Source organism: Pinus tabuliformis, chromosome 5_2 (assembly GCF_031772625.1).
Source record: "Pinus tabuliformis cultivar Carrire ecotype Pingquan chromosome 5_2, CPIR1, whole genome shotgun sequence".
Taxonomy (NCBI): Eukaryota; Viridiplantae; Streptophyta; class Pinopsida; order Pinales; family Pinaceae; genus Pinus; species Pinus tabuliformis.
This window is the reverse complement of record NC_142306.1, coordinates 60,737,120-60,754,115: the sequence shown is the minus strand read 5'-3', so window position 1 is coordinate 60,754,115 and position 16,996 is coordinate 60,737,120.

Here is a 16,996-nt window from a genome sequence, read left to right as displayed (position 1 = left end):
CCCGGACCCATAAAGTGGGGTTATAGGTACACCTCAAACCCCTTGTGACCCCCCTCCACTACACAATCGGCGCAACAGAAGGGGGCTCTGCCCCCCCTCTAACCCCTTGGTTAACTACATGGGCTTGTCGTGGAAAGAATATAACACAACCCAACATTCTCCCACTTGTTGTTTTCTTTCCACAGGGGGCCACAAGAGAGCTTAGTCATTTTTCCAGCCCTGAAATGCCCATTGTCTCACTATACCAATAGAACTTCTTAGAGCTCATAGATTTTTTCAATGCATCTGTAGTATTCTTCAAAGTGTCCACCTTTACCAGTAACACCTTTTTGTCTTCTATCATATCCTTCACAAAGTGATACTGTTCATCAATGTGCTTTGTCTTTCAATGATATGCGGGGTTCTTTGCCAAGAAAATTACACTTTGGCTGTCACAGTCTATCCTTATAGCTCCCAGTACTAACCCCATACTTCAACACAATCTCTACAACCAAACTATTTCCTTGCTTGCATGAGTGGCTACCATGTATTTTGCCTCTGTAGTTGATAGTGCCACTACAGATTGTTTCTTACTCATCCAACTGACTGCACATCCAAATAGGTTAAACACATACCCACTTGTAGATCTTCTCTGATCTATATTTCCATCCTAGTCTGCATCAACAATGCCACGAATATCCAACACTTTGTCCAATCCTGGTCTTCGTTGGTAGCACAAACCATAATCACTAGTGCCATGCAAATACCTGAAAACCCGCTTCACTACTATCCAATGCTCCTTTCCTGGTTTTGACATAAACCTGCTCAATACTACCACTGTGTGTGAAATGTCTAGTCTAGTACAGACCATAGCATACATCAGGCTACCGACTGCACTTGCATATGGAACATGGGACATGTCCTCTTCCTCTTCTTGTGTCTTGGGACACTGTTAAGCAAATAACTTCACACCTACATGAATAGGAACCTTCACCAGTTTACTATCTTGCATATTAAACCTCTACAGTATTGTCTTGACATACTTCCTCTTGTTTAACTAGAGCTTCCTCTTTACCCGATCTCTTTTAATTTCCATGCCCAAAATATAGTTTGTAGCACCAAGATCTTTCATGTCTAATTTGGAGGACAACTGGCTCTTCAAATCCTCGATAATTTCTTTGTCATTTCCAACCAACAACATATCATCCACATACAAGACCAGATAAGTAACATGGTCACCAATTAATTTAAAATACACACAGTGATCTACTTTTCTTCTGGTGAAGCCAAGTCCCCATATAAATGTATCAAATTTCTGATACCACATCCTTGGTGACTGTTTTAACCCATACAGAGACTTCTTTAACTTGCATACCAGTTCTTTCTTACCCTTCACTGCAAAGCCTTCAGATTGCTTCATGTAGATTTCCTCTTTCAAATCCCCGTGAAGAAATGTTGTCTTCACATCCATCTGTTTTACCTCAAAAACAAAAGCAACAACAACAAATAAAAGTAATCTAATAGAAGTTACCTTGGCAACAAGAGAAAAAATATCACCAAAATAAATTCCCGGCACCTGGGAATAACCTTTTGCTACCAACCGAGCTTTGTATTTCTCCAATTTTCCTTCTGCGTTTGTCTTCTTTTTGAACACCCATTTACTGCCAATGGGTTTCCTTCCAGCTAGCAACTCCACTAGATCCCAAGCCTCTTTTTTGTGCAAAGATGCTATTTCATCAACCATGGCCTATTTCCAGAGTTTTCCATCCTTTGAATCCACTACTTCCTTCATAGTTTTGGGATCATCATCAGTAACAGACAAAGAAAAATTTGAACAGAAAGCAGATGGGCTATACCTTTCTGGCTTCCTTCTTTCTCGAACTAATCTTCTCATAGCCAGAGTTTGTGGCTCTTCATCTTCTAATTCCTCCTCTGCTATAGAGTCTGATTCTTCCTCCTTTAGCTCAAACTCTATCTTCTCAGGTTCCTTTGGTTGGACTTCATGTTTAATAACATCTTTCACCTCTCTGAACACCACATCTTGGTTGTACACAACCTTCCTTGTTACTGGGTTCCAAAGCTTATAACCCTTTAAACCATCCTTATACCCAATAAAGATGCACTTTTTAGATTTACTATCCAACTTGGTTTGTTTCTCCTTTGGAACATGTACATATGCATCACATCCAAATACCCTCATATGTGAAAGAGAGGGTTTCTTACCAATCCATACCTCTTGTGGAGCTTTATCGTCCAACGCTGATGAAGGTGACCTGTTGACTAGGTAACATGCAGTATCCACTGCCTCTGCCCAGAATTCCTGTCCTAACCTGACACCACTGAGCATGCTTCTTGCCCTTTCCATCAACGTCTTATTCATTCTTTTCGCAACTTCATTTTGCTAAGTTATATATGGAGTAGTCTTCTATCGTGCTATACCACACTTCTTACAGAATTCTTCAAATTCCTTGCTGCAAAACTCTCCACATGTCCTCATCGCCTTTATCTTCTTCTCTATTTGATTTTCCATGAGAGCCTTAAATTCTTTAAACCTGTCAAAGGCTTTAGATTTCTTCTTAAGGAAATATATCCATGTATTCCTTGAGAAGTCATCTATAAATGATACATAGTACACAGACTTACCCAATGATGTAACCTTCACAAGTCCAAACACATCACTATGCACAAGTTCTAATATTTGTTTCGCCCTCTTACTACCAGAGGGGAAACTCACCCGATTCTTCTTCCCATATACACAATTTTCACAGAAATCAAAATCCAGAGAGCTATTACTCATACCTTCTACTATACCTTTACCATTAAGTATTCGAAGTCCCTTCTCTCCAATATGTCCAAGCCTTTGATGCCACAACATGGACTTCTCTCCAAAGACCACTATATTTTCTGCTCCACTTTCAGGAACCACAGAATTGTTGGACCCATCAATAACAATGCTACCTTGCAGCTTGTACAAAGTTCCAATTCAAACTCCCTGCATCAATACCAGTGCTTCCCGAACCATTTTGCAGATATCCTTCTCGAACACTATTTTTACACTTGCATCATCCAGCTTGCTTACAGAAATCATATTTTTGGCCAATACAAGAATATACAGAATACCAATAACTATTATAACCCTTCCACCTTGCAACTTCAACTTTACTTTTCCGTGACCAATGATTCTAGCCTTCCTATAATCCCCTAAGCAGACATCACCACCATCGTATTTCTCATACTCGCAGAATCACTCTCTATGGGGAGTGAAGTGAAAGGATGCACCTGAGTCAATCAACCATGCCTCATGATCTACATGTGTACTTGAAGAAGCCAAGTACACATCCCCACCTTCATCTGAGGTGGTTTTCACCTATGTAGAAGGAGCATCATCATATCCTTTTCCTGTATCATGAGCTTTAGATTTACAATCCCTTTTGTAGTGCCCTTCCTTTCCGCATTTCCAGGACACCACCTTTACAGGTTTTCCTGGAGATTTAGATCTCCCTCTAGATTTAGATCTCCCACTCGATGAATTATTTTTGTTTCTGTTCTGGGACCATCCTCGCACAGACAAGGCATCACCATTCTAGCTCTCCATATTTTTCCGTCTCATCCATCAGCAAGGATGAGACTATTTCATCAAACTGTAAGGTAGTGGCATTGCTACCTATTACAATAACTAGACTATCCCACAAATCTGGTAGAGAACACAACAAATTGATGCACTTATCTTCATCTAAAATTTTAATATCAACAGATGATAACTGACTTACCACAGTATTAAATGCGTTCAGATGCTCTATACCGAGTCTCCATCTTTCATCCTCAGGTTATACAACTTTTTTTCTGCAGGCTCAATTTATTCACCAGAGACTTAGATTGGTACAAAGTCCCTAATTTGTCCCACAAAGCCTTCACCGTAGCTTCCCCTGATACATTCAGCAATACTAAATCTGACACACACAATCATATAATGCTCTTTGCCTTCCGATCCAACTTCTTCCATTCTTCATCGGACACTCTCGTTAGTTTAGTACCTGGATCTACCACGATCCACTGATATTTATCCACCAACAGATCCTCCATCTTGAGTTTCCACAACTCAAAACTCTGACCATTAAATTTCTCGATCTCTATCTTTCCACTGCTCGCCATCTTCTTTCACCACTAGAATCGATCTCGTAGATCTCCGACTGAACAGGGTCTACCACATGCCCGAGTGAAACCCCTCAGCAACAAAGGCATCCCCTTGAAGCCAAAACTAGCCTGATATCAAATGTAGGTTTTAACCACGTACAGAAATTACCTACATACAAATTATAAACACATAAAATAAACAATGCTAGAGCATAATACATAAAACACATATATCCAGAGATTTTCCCCTGGATCCCAAAACTGGGACTACTAGCTTGATTTTTCATTATGTTCCTTTCAATGTTATAATACATATTTATACATGCCGAAGCATCCAATACCATGGACCGAAAACCATCGCGTTCAAAAAACATCTGCAAAAAACATGCACAAAACCATAGGTGGGTCTGCTCATCCTAACATAGGGTCCAAAACCAAAATTTTCTGGGGCGCGGCCCCAACCCCATAAAGTGGGGTTAAGGGTACACCTCAAACCCCTTGTGAACTCGCCCCTCCTGCTACACAATCGTCACAATGAAACGGGGCTCTGCTCCCCCTCTAACCCCCCAGTTAACTACATGGGCTAGTCGTGGAAAGAATATAACACAACCAAACACACTCAAGGTAGCCAACTATGAGAACATTATTGAATTTATAGATTAATTTATCATCACTAGGTTTGGCTTACCTTATGCCTTAATGTTTGATAATGAATCTTATTTTTCAGGCAATGCTATGACAGAGTTTTCTCTTAAAAGAAGATTTAAACTTAAATATTCTGCTAATTATTATCTACAAGGAAATGGGTTAGCCGAATCCACAAATAAGAACCTTATTAAGATTACTAAACGAACTGTCGATCAAAGTCAAAAGAACTGGAATAAATATTTAGTGTTTGCTCTATGGGCAGATCGAATAACTCAGAAAACCTCCATTGGCACTTCTCATTTTAATCTGGTTTATGGGAAAGAAGTTGTCTTACCATCAAATGTAGCTATTCCCTCATTTGCCTTAGTTAAATTCATCGAAGAAAATCCTTCCTCATCTATGCAACTTAGACAATTACAAATCCTTAAACTTGAAGAGGAAGGAAAGAAGGCTAGAACTACCCATGCACATCATCAATAGTTAGTAAAGGCCTCCTTTCATTCAAATTCTGTATCTTCAAAAAATTTCCAACTCAAAGACTTAGTGTTAAAATGGGATAAAGCCCACGAAGAAAAAGGAAAGCATACCAAGGTCCAATGAATGTGGCTTGGACCATTCCAGATTGTTGAGCTAATAGGCCCATCAACTTTTATGTTACAAGATTTAGTATGTAACAGAGAATCTCTGCCTATTAATGCATAGGTCCTGAAGAAATACTTTCCATAGAAGATGATCTCTTATGTTTGCTGTATATTATAGTCTTTAATTAATTTTATTTTGAAAAATAATACAAGTTGAACATATTTACTTTTAGTTTTACAAAGAATAGTTTCTCTTTTTAACTTTGAATTTTTTCTTGTAGAAGTAAAGATTTTTAGGAGAGTAATCTTCACATATGAAATGTATAGTTTGATTGCTTTTAAATTGATTGTCTTCCTCCTTAATTATCTAATTTTGATGAAACTTAACTTTAAAAGAGAAACTACTCCTTTATATCAGTCTAGAAATGTATTTATACAAAGTAAAGTCTCTCTCCAGGAAGGCATCTCTAAAAACTCTACAATTGTCGTCCATAAACTCTTAAGGGGCCAATGATCCTCCCCACTTAATCAGTTTTCATTTTTATAGTGTAATTGTAAAATATACCTAAACTTAAGGGATAAGAGGTCTCATCAAGAGTTGGCTTACCATGATCATAAGATTATAACTCAATTGACGTTACCAAAACTGCATACAAAAATATGGTAATCGCTTATGATTATAAAAATCAAAAGACAAGAGATCTCATCACAAGCTAGCTTGTTTAGTTAAGTTACAAATCAAATGAATGGAATTTTCAATATTGGTAACCAAACCAAGACATTGTCCTTTAGGAAATATAGATGAAAATCTGAAGCAACAAATGAATTACTCTAGAAAATAAAGAAAGCAATAAGTATACTTACAAACTTATCTTTAAAATTTCATTCTTATTTAAGTGGAATACTGGGTCATTGCTAGTTAAAAGGTAACCCTGTCAAGGCTATGAATGTTTGTTGGCAGTAGAGGCTCTACCTACGAAAACAGAGTAATCCAAAAAACAAATATGGGGAGAGACTCATAGCTTTATCTTTAAAAAACCAAGTAAATATTTATGTAGACAATGTTACTTTTTATAAGAAAAGAATAGTCAAAATAATGGTAGTTAGGCAGATTATTGTTTTATTACAAAAGAAATAATTCTTACCTTATATTCCATATAATCTGTTTTATTTTCAAAACTATCTTTATTTCAGAAGTTTTCGAAATTCCAAAAAACTCTCAGAGATAACTGGTTCTTCCAAGTGAATTGCTAATTGTTGTGGTATTCAACAACCCCCCATTTACTTCTAAATGTAGTTAACATTACGTTAACTAAATAGGGACCCTTTCAAAAATTTCATTCAAAAAAAAAAACTTAACATTTAGTCATTTCTTTTATTTTTGAATAAAGCAAAAATAACAATCAAGAACTTTTTGGGAATTACTAAAAACTTACATTTTTATATATAGCACGTCTAAAAAACCCACTAAAGGAACTTTCTAAAAAACCTCCGAAAAATCAAGGAAATAATTTAAAATAAGCACTTTATGGTCTAAATTATCACAAAATCTGACGAAAACAGAAGTCCTTAAACTTTTTAGGCTTAAGTCTCGCATCGCATAACATGACCCATAAAGAGTTCTCACTTAAATACGATATAGAAAAGTTTGCGAGTTGCGAAATCGCGATGGAACTTTGACTTTTATCGCATCACATTTCGGGAATTCGAGCAAACACTTTGCACTTACCATAAGCTGATATTGTAATATGTGATTCGCACCTGGACCCACACCATAGAGTATTAAAAACAAATATTTCGAGTTCGTCAAGTCTATTGCCTAGGATGAGCCTAGTAATTAACCATACGTGAAAAAACTAATGGACAACTCACATATCGCATATCGCAGACACACAGCAGGAGGTAAGAATACTAAAGGCCACACCTTGTGATATTGTGATCTATGATAATGCTTCGCAAATTGCATAATTGCTATTATCATAGTATAATGGCTCGCTACCCTAAAAACTTTCATCCCATTTTTCGACGCAAAAATTTATGAGCAATAAACCTAAGGGATAACAAATCATTAGTGGGCATTAGTGGGAAATAATTGCATTTATGTGTAAAAATCCATCTATCTTGATACGATATCTTGTTACGTGTGTTCAAATAATGCTTCTTTTACCAACTTTACAAGCTATCCAGATTATTTCATTTTTATGTTCATCATTGAGTGTTTGATAGCTTTTGTTCTTCATTTCAGGAAAAAAACCGCAGAGCAGAGCATTGAGAATAATGGGGAAGAAAGGCAAGGATGTAGCTTCGGAGAAGACAAAGATGAATCCCCTGTTCACAGACACCACATGCAGCAAAGAGGGAGGAACCTATACATCAGAGACAATTTACAACATATTGGAGGAGGAAAAACTAAGGATTATGGAAACAAATGTTACAGTTGATGGCCAAGATTCTTTAGATGCTTCCATGCTAGAGACAGCTTGCTCATTTTGACACCCCATAGCTACTTGGCTGAAGATAATCCCTTATAGCGATATGGTAAAATGGGTTATCAATGAAGTGGATATTTCAGACAGACAATTAATGATGAGAAGTCAAGGGGCCATCAAATCTTTTACCTCGGACAATTTACGGCATATGTACCACCTACTAGAGTCATAGGTCATCTACAATAGGAAATTTGTAGAATTTTTTTTTAAAGAGAACAACGACCCAGTAGATTGCACCTGTGCGTCATCAAATAATAAAGAGAAGATCAAGAAAGACAAAAATGGTATGTACACTACTGCATCTATTTGTCCCCCTTATAGTTTTGCTGCGGCTATGTTATGTCGATTGTTTGGTGGACCTAATAGTACCAAGTTACCCCCGGATTGGTTGTCATTAATAGAAGCAGTTGTTAACGCAACTATCATGAATTGGACCCAAATATTTTAAGATAATTTAGCAAAAACAATTATCAAGTATAGAAGGAGAAGAAGCATTGCTTCGAGGGTTTACCCTCCATCTTTTATGAGCACCTATGTTGTGGACACTATTTGCTTTGGTTCAAAGTGCCCCATCATGGAATGGAAATGGACTATTCAAAATCCATTTCCCATTGACGTGTACCATAAGGTCATGTGGGAATCTAATTTTCAACAACATTTTTTCAACATTGGCCATGGAGTTATGCTTCCTATTTACAAGCGGTTGTATAATCGAGATGCTCCTAGATTTTCCCAAGAAGTTGAACTTGACATACTCGCAGTGGCCAGATGGTTCGGGGAGGAGACATTTACATATATCAAAGTTTTTGGCAGCATAACCTCCCCCCACATCCTCCCATAATATGTTCCAGATAAATTGATGGCTAGGAAGATAGCCTACTAGACAGCTAGTCAGGGAGAAATGAGCCATATATTGAAAGAGTTAAAGAAGGCCATTTGGCTTGCATTCCTTGTATAGTGTAGAGCATTTGCACCACATGACCTGGGACACATGCTCAAAGAAGTAGAGAACATGCTATCTATGCAATTACCCAAGCTCCCTGGAAGACAATATTACCCATTTGGCATTGTCAAAGATTTTATCACCATGGTAAAAATAAAAGTATTCAGCATTGAAAAGGATCCATTTGATGACATCTTCTTACAGAAGAACTCCTTCATAGAGGTGAAACATACGGCACAGATACATTTTGACCATGAAAATATCGAAAAGTTTTATAGTTACAGAGAAAGAAGGCTTGCAATGGTCCCATTGGACCAATTGTTAATTGAACCAAGAAGGGAGCCTACTCTCAGTGTGACTATAGAATGTGACTCCAAAGAAAACTCCAAATCTGATTCTGGACTAGAGTCTCAAGAAAATTCTATCAGGGAATTGCGACATTCATCACATAATGGCAAAAGAAAGAGCATCAAGGATATGGCCCAATCTACACAGAAGATAGTCGAACAAGCTTCAGCTAGCAAGCAGGTTGAAATCCCTACTACCTATGCACAACTAATAAAACCCACAGTAATTGATTTAGAGGAAGAGTGGGATAATTTTAATAAAAGTATTAATATAGAGGAACAGGTGCCAGAGCTACAAACACTACAACACAAGACAGATTTGGAAATTACAGTGGAAAAAACTACAAAAGAACAAGAAGTAGAGCATACCCCTGTTACCCCCACCTTCGAGATAATTTTGAAGGATGAAGAAATACCCCCTATGGATGTATTCTATAGCCCATAGCATAAGGCCATGGTGAAAAGGAAAAGAAAGAAAATAAAATTTGACTCCATAGTTGTTACTACCCCTGAAAACAAAGTAATGGATGTTCTATGGAAGAACTCGCCTATTGATCCATCCACCAACTTAACTCGACTCTCGTAATTTGTAGGCGCTTATGCTACAATGACCATAGAAAAAGAAACAAAAGTCCCAAAGTTTCTTAGAGGAAAGGAAAATAAAAAAATTACAACAAGTTAAATTTGACCAGCAGGCATAGATACAGTTGGCCAAGCTTCAAGAGGAATTTGAAAAGATGAAAATAGAACATCAAATCAGCTTAGTCGAGAAGGAAGCACAGGTGCAGGGGATAATTGATCTTCATAAAGACGATCCAAAAATTGATCAATTTATCGCTGAAGCACTCACACTTAATTCCTAGTTGACTCATCAGAAATAATTACTGTGCCAAAATATTTCACACTAGAAATCTTATTGCGAAACAAGTGATAAACTGACAAGTCAAGTCATAGAAATGCGACTTGAATATGATGAGATATTTAAAAAGGTCTCTCATCACATCGCCTGGAAAAATATAGATGAAGGGAGAAAAGCCGACCTGCCCAAACTAAAAGAATCACATAAGGAAATTATGTTTGCAAGATGGGATTCTTGGCTAAAAGAAGAAAAAAAGGCAACAGTGGATGCAGCAACAGCAACAAATATTATCGTAGAAAATATAAATGAGAATTTTCATGGTGCCAATCTAGTAGCAGAGTCCATTCCAGGGTTCATTCCAGATGCAAAACATCTTGAACAACATTGGAAATAGGCAGCAGAAGACAAAGCATAAGTCATAACGAAAACGACCAGGCGAGACTGGGAGGTGTATTGGTAACATTTGGTCAAGCCTCATAGCCAATGGATGACCTTGCGATTCCTAACCACCTCTGCTGAGAAAATGGCACCAGCACTAACTGATGTCATATTCAATGGATAGTTGAAAGCTGAAGTCGGCCGACCTACACAGCTGAAGCCTATGGTGGATATCTGCGATCTAAAGGATCGAATGCAACATAGTTAGTCAACCTGTTTACTTTAATTTTGGTTTTATTTTTTCATAAATTGAGGCAGGTTGTTTAAACCTCCTCAACTATTTTGGTAACAATATATTTTTAGCATTATAGTTTTAGTATTTAAAACCTTCTCATGCATTTAGAGAGGGTTCCAGAAATTTTATCAGAGACATTCTTCAGAAAATGCACTTTTGTCCCTTTGAGGAAGTTTTGGTGGAATTAATGGAACATGATTTATTTTCTACTTGATTTAACATCTTCTACTGAAATTGCACTTATAAACTCTTAGATGATGTCAGATGACTTGAAAGTAGCTCAATATTTCTATAGCATATGAGTAGGATGTATTATAAATGGTACTTTTATCACTGAATTCTTTTTAATTATGGGTCAAGCAATAACTATCTTCAAATTGTTATGTATGAAAGTTTGAATTTTGATTGCCATTATTGCACTTTTATATGATGATGATTTAGATTTTATGCTAAGTACATGAATTATTTTTATGCGATATATCTCTCACAATCGTTTCGGCTAACTTTTTATATGAAACAATTATTGTTAAATGGATTCACTTCCTATCGCAATTGAATAATATTTATTATCAATTTATTTCAGACATTATTGTAGATCACATATATCACGTCACTCCCGGGATAGTTATAGTTAGATAATGTTTTAGAGTAAGATAAACTGAACATGATTATTAGTTTACATTAGATTAGTTCTAGGATAAGAATTATTCCAAATCTCAAACATCACCCCATTAGCACAATCATAAAAATAGATTTGGAAAATGGTCCCATCAACCCTAGTTGGAGCAACTATTCCAAACGGAAAAAGAGCTGCCAACCAAGGTCTAGACCCGGTGGTTATCCCCCAATGTTGAGGCAACGATTTCCGAGCCTTCAACACATTGTGAGAGCACTAAATTTTTTCAATTCACTGACATAATACTGTAGATTTTAGCCTCGTACGGAAATTACCTTCATACAAATTCTTAAACACAAAAAATAAACAATGCAAGAGCATAACACATAAAACACATATACACAGAGATTTTCCCCTGGATCCCAAAACCGGGACTACCAGATTGATCTTTTTATGTTCCTTTCAATGTTACAATGCATATTTATACATGCTGAAGCATCCAATACCATGTACCGAAAACCGTCATATCCAAAACAATGGATCGAAAACCATAGGTAGGTCTGCCCAACCTAATATAGGGTCCAAATTTTTTTCCCCAGGGTGCTACCCGCCCCCCTCAAACCCCCTTGTGAGCCCCCCGCTACGTAATCAACGCAATGAAAGGGGGGCACCCCCTGGTTCACTACGTGGGCTAGTTGTGGAAATAATATAACACAACCCAACATTTTCCCACTTGTTGTTTTCTTTCCACAGGGGGCCACAGGAGATCTTAGTCATTTATCCATCCTGGAAATGCCCATTGTTTCTATACACCAAGAGAACTTCTCAGATCTCACAGATTTGTTTAATGCATCTGTAGTATTCTTAAAAGTGTCAACGTTTACCAGAAACACCTTTTTGTCTTCTATCATATCCCTCACAAAGTGATACTGAACATCAATGTGCTTTGCCTTTGAATGATAATCAGGGTTCTTTTCCAAGAAAATTGCAATTTGGCTGTCACGGTCTATCCTTATAGCTCCCTGTACTAACCCCATACTTGAGCACAATATTTTCAACCAAATTGCTTCCTTGCTTGCATGAGTGACTCCCATGTATTCTACCTCTGTAGTTGATAGTGCCACTACAGATTTTTTCTTACTCATCCAACTGACTGCAGCTCTAAATAGGTTAAAAACATACCCACGTGTAGATCTTTTTTGATCCAGATCTCCAGCCAAGTCTGCATCAACAAAGCCATGAATATCCAACACTCAGTCCAAACCTAGTCTTCCTTGGTAGCACAAACCATAATCACTAGTGCCAGGCAAATACGAGAAAACTTGCTTCACTGCCATCTAGTGCTCCTTCCCTGGTTTTGACATAAACCAACTCAATACTCCCACTGCATGTGAAATGTCTGGTCTACTACAGAGCATCGCATACATCAAGCTACCGACTGCACTTGCATATGGAACATGAGACATGTCCTCTTCCTCTTCTTGTGTCTTGGGACACTGTTCATCAGATAACTTTACACCTAGAGGAATAGGAACCTTCACTGGTTTAATATCTTGCATATTAAACCTGTGCAATATTGTCTCGACATATTTCCTCTGGTTTAACTAGAGCTTCGTCTTTGTCCGATCTCTTTTAATTTCCATGCCCAAAATATAGTTTGAAGCACCAAGATCTTTCATGTCAAATTTGGAGGACAAATGGGTCTTCAAATCCTGGATAATTTCTTTGTCATTTCCAACCAGCAACATATCATCCACATACAAGACCAGGTAAATAACACGGTCACCAATTAATTTAAAATACACACAGTGATCTGCTTTGCTTCTGGTGAAGCCAAGTCCCCATATATATGTATCAAATTTCTGATACCACATCCTTGGTGACTATTGTAACCCATACGGAGACTTCTTTAACTTTCATACCAATTATTTCTTACCCTTCACCACAAAGCCTTCAGGTTGCTTCATGTAGATCTCCTCTTCTAGATCTCTGTGAAGAAACGTTGTCTTCACATCCATCTATTCTACCTCAAAATCAAAAGATACAACAACAGATAAAAGTAATCTAATAGAAGTTACCTTGGCAACATGGGAAAAAATATCACCAAAATAAATTCCCGACACCTGGGAATAACCTTTTGCTACTAACTGAGATTTGTATTTCTCCACCTTTCCTTCTGCATTTGTCTTCTTCTTGAACACCCATTTGCTACCAATGGGTTTCCTTCCAGCCGGCAAATTCACCAGATCCCAAGCCTCATTTTTATGCAAAGATGCCATTTCATCAACCATGGCCTCTTTCCAGATTTTTCCACCCTCTGAATCTATTGCTTCCTTCATAGTTCTAGGATCATCATCAGTAATAGATGAAGTAAAATTTAAATAGAAAATAGTTGGGATGTACCTTTCTGGCTGCCTTCTTTCTCGAAATGATCTTTGTTAAGCAGTAAAAAGGTTTTTTTTAACCTCTATTTACCCTACATTAATTATCAATCCAGGTACGCTTTTTTATCTCAAGAGTGTACTCACTCTAAGGCAATCACTTACTTAAGAGTAATGTTAGCAATATAGTGATTCACAAAAGTAAATAAATGCTGGGAACAAACTCTAAATGTAATGGCAAGAAACTTAAATGCTTTGTAACTAAATCATTCATTTAAGAAGCTATAGCAATCATCAGTCAAGGATGTTGTAATGATAACTCTTTCCCTTGTAAACTGATGTAGATGAAAATCAATCAAAGGCAAGATCTCCAATCTGGGAACTAGATAGCCATAGTCAATGTTCACTACAGTTGTAGATATTTCTATTCACACCAAATCAAATACTTGAAATGACAATTCAATTAACAAAAAAGGAACAACAACTAATATATTGAAAAGATCAAACAACAAGTTTAATCTACAGGAATGAATTAAGAAACAATCTTAACCGAAAGGAATTGAATAGAAATCTTTGACTAATAAATGAATTGAACAGTAATCTAAGAAAGGAACATCGAACCTAAGTAAATCTTCATAAATTAAACAACAAACTTAATCAAGTGTAAACACACATCGAATCTAGAGTAATTGTATCGGTAATCTTATTTTAGCATAGTGAGCATTAACCACAGTTATAATGGAACAAAAATTGCAATGATAATGAAACAGTAATCTAATGAACATAAATGACAGTTGTAAGTAAACCATAGCTAAATGGACAGCAATGCCGATCTATAAATGAACAACAATATCAATCTGTAAATGAACAACAATATCCAAATTAGAAAATGTGATATTATTTTAGAATGAACAACATAACATTTTTAGTTGCAAATAATAGTCTTGCTATTCAATTACGATTCAATATAACAGAGCAAGTCAATGAAATGTTCAAGAACAAAAGATTACTGAATAAAGTGACTTTAAAGGAATGCATAGGAAATCAAACCACACATGACTGTAATTGGAAAATAATGATACAGAAAGCAAGTGATCCACTAGGGTCAGGCCCTTAGCCACCAGGGATGCATTGCTGCGGTTACTCTAGGATCAGATAAGAAAACAACAACGGAGTTATGTATTAATCATAAAAGCAGAGTTACAACTATCGCTCTTTAAAGAGAGTCGATGATCAAAGTTCAGATTACAATAGTGAATTTTGCAAATCAATAATAATCTGCCCCTTGGGCTAGCAGCATTGTCCCTTTTTCAAATGGCCAGCCAGAGATACCAAAAATACAGATAAGTTTTGAGGTAGTGATCCCTCAAGATCAAAGGATCCCAAGGGATTCACCATATCTTTCATATTCGGTTATCGTTTTGTCCTCTTGCACTGATACCGCGTTTCTTCTTCCTTTTCCTGGTCCATGTGCTTCGATCTTGATTTCCTCATCTGGATGTGGTTTCTTGTCAAAGCGACAGCAGTTAGTTCTGCTCTATCTTTTCCTCCGGAATGACAATTTTCCATTTTCTTCACTTTCTACATAGAAAGAGACAATAATTAATCGTTTTACATCAATCACAAATCCCATTAATTCTATCATAATCCTTTATCATATGACTATATTAGAATATAAAGAAGTTATGATTTAAAGGAAAAGATAAAGAAATAAGTGGTAATTACATACCTTTTCCAATGCTCAACACACCCCTCTGCTTACCCTTTTTCATGCCCTCATGAAAACCTTGTAATTGACATGCAAGGCAGTTAGGGAATAGGGTGGGGAAGGATTTTCAATCAGTGGTCTAAAACCATGATTTCTAGCTAAGACTTAAAAAATATGCTTTGTCTGACCTTCAGACAATTCATATAGGGCTCTATATTCTGGTGTAGGATACCAAATGATTGGACTTCGAAACCTACAACCTAACCAAGACGGGCCTTCTCTCAAGATGAGGTCACCATAGCTAACCAGGCGATCAACAACTAGCTTAAAATTTTCATAATTGAATGGTTCTCTGTTTTGGATATTCCAATTGGAAGTTTGGTATTGGAATTTGGCTGCTTCTATGGCAAGGTATTTGATGGTTAGGAAGTATTCTACCCCTTGCTAGATGACTACTGTGTGAATAGGTCCCAATGTTTGGATCACACCCTTTCTTCTCATTAAGCTTCTATGCTTATTCCACAGTTGGGTTTCGAGGTTCAACCCTTACCCACAGATCTAACTCGTTCTCCTATCTCTGGAAGGTATTGTAGGCTTTAAGCCACTTTATCTTGTTAACAGCAAAAGAGATGAAGGCATGAAGCTGGATATCACCCACAAAAGGGCTAGGGTTTTTTTTTTTTTTTTTTTTCTGTTTCTCTGTCCAACACAAGATTATGCAAATAAAACTCACATAGTAGTCATTGGACTTTCGCCCCGTAATGCTTACAACAGTTTATGAAATCATCAATGGTTTTTATCTCTATAGGCACCCCTGCCTTGACAGCCTTAATTTTCAATTGTAAATACCTTTCCATCAAAAACAAAGCATAGTTTTTGGAAAGTGCCATAGATGCTACAACATCAGTATACATAGAACATAAGGTATCCATTTGATTCATAACTGTGTCTAGTCTATTGGTTACCTTTTTAACGTTTTCCTCTACCCTTTGCCATCCATCGAAGGCCTCGCTCTCTGATGCATTGATGTTCTTTATTTGCTGTTGTAACTTCTGATATTTCTCCTGAGGAACAGTTTCCTCTGTGAGCTTTTCTATCGTTTGTTGGGCATGTGCCAAATCTTTTTGAAGTTTCACTATCCTTGGCTCATTATCTATCACGACATTTTTTGGTTGGCGATCTACCTGGATCTCCTTATTGCGACATTTTGTTTTCATAGTCTGTGTTTCCTTCTCACGAACTGTCCAGTTGGTCATGATGCTAGAGGAAAATGCCTCTGTCTAGACTTCCTTATCACAAACTGGTGTGTTTTTTGTTTGTGATTCTACATTTGTAACAACCACATGTTGTTCCTTGCAGTCCTGAATAATAATAGGTTTGAATTGAGTCCTTTTGATCTTCTTTTTATGGGATTTCGCCTTGGTGGCTGCATCCTTTGCTCCAGGGGTTCTTTTTGAGTTTTTCCCCATTTTTCGGACCGTTATTTGTTTTTGAAGTTGTTTAATTACATTAAGCAGTCTCTGTTGTTCCTTTCGCAACTTTTTCATTTCATTTGTTTTCTTCGAAGGAACAGTTATTTCTTTTCTTGGGCTTGGGTTTTGTTCTTTAGGGATTGTACCCTCGCCTTGGCCAATTTCC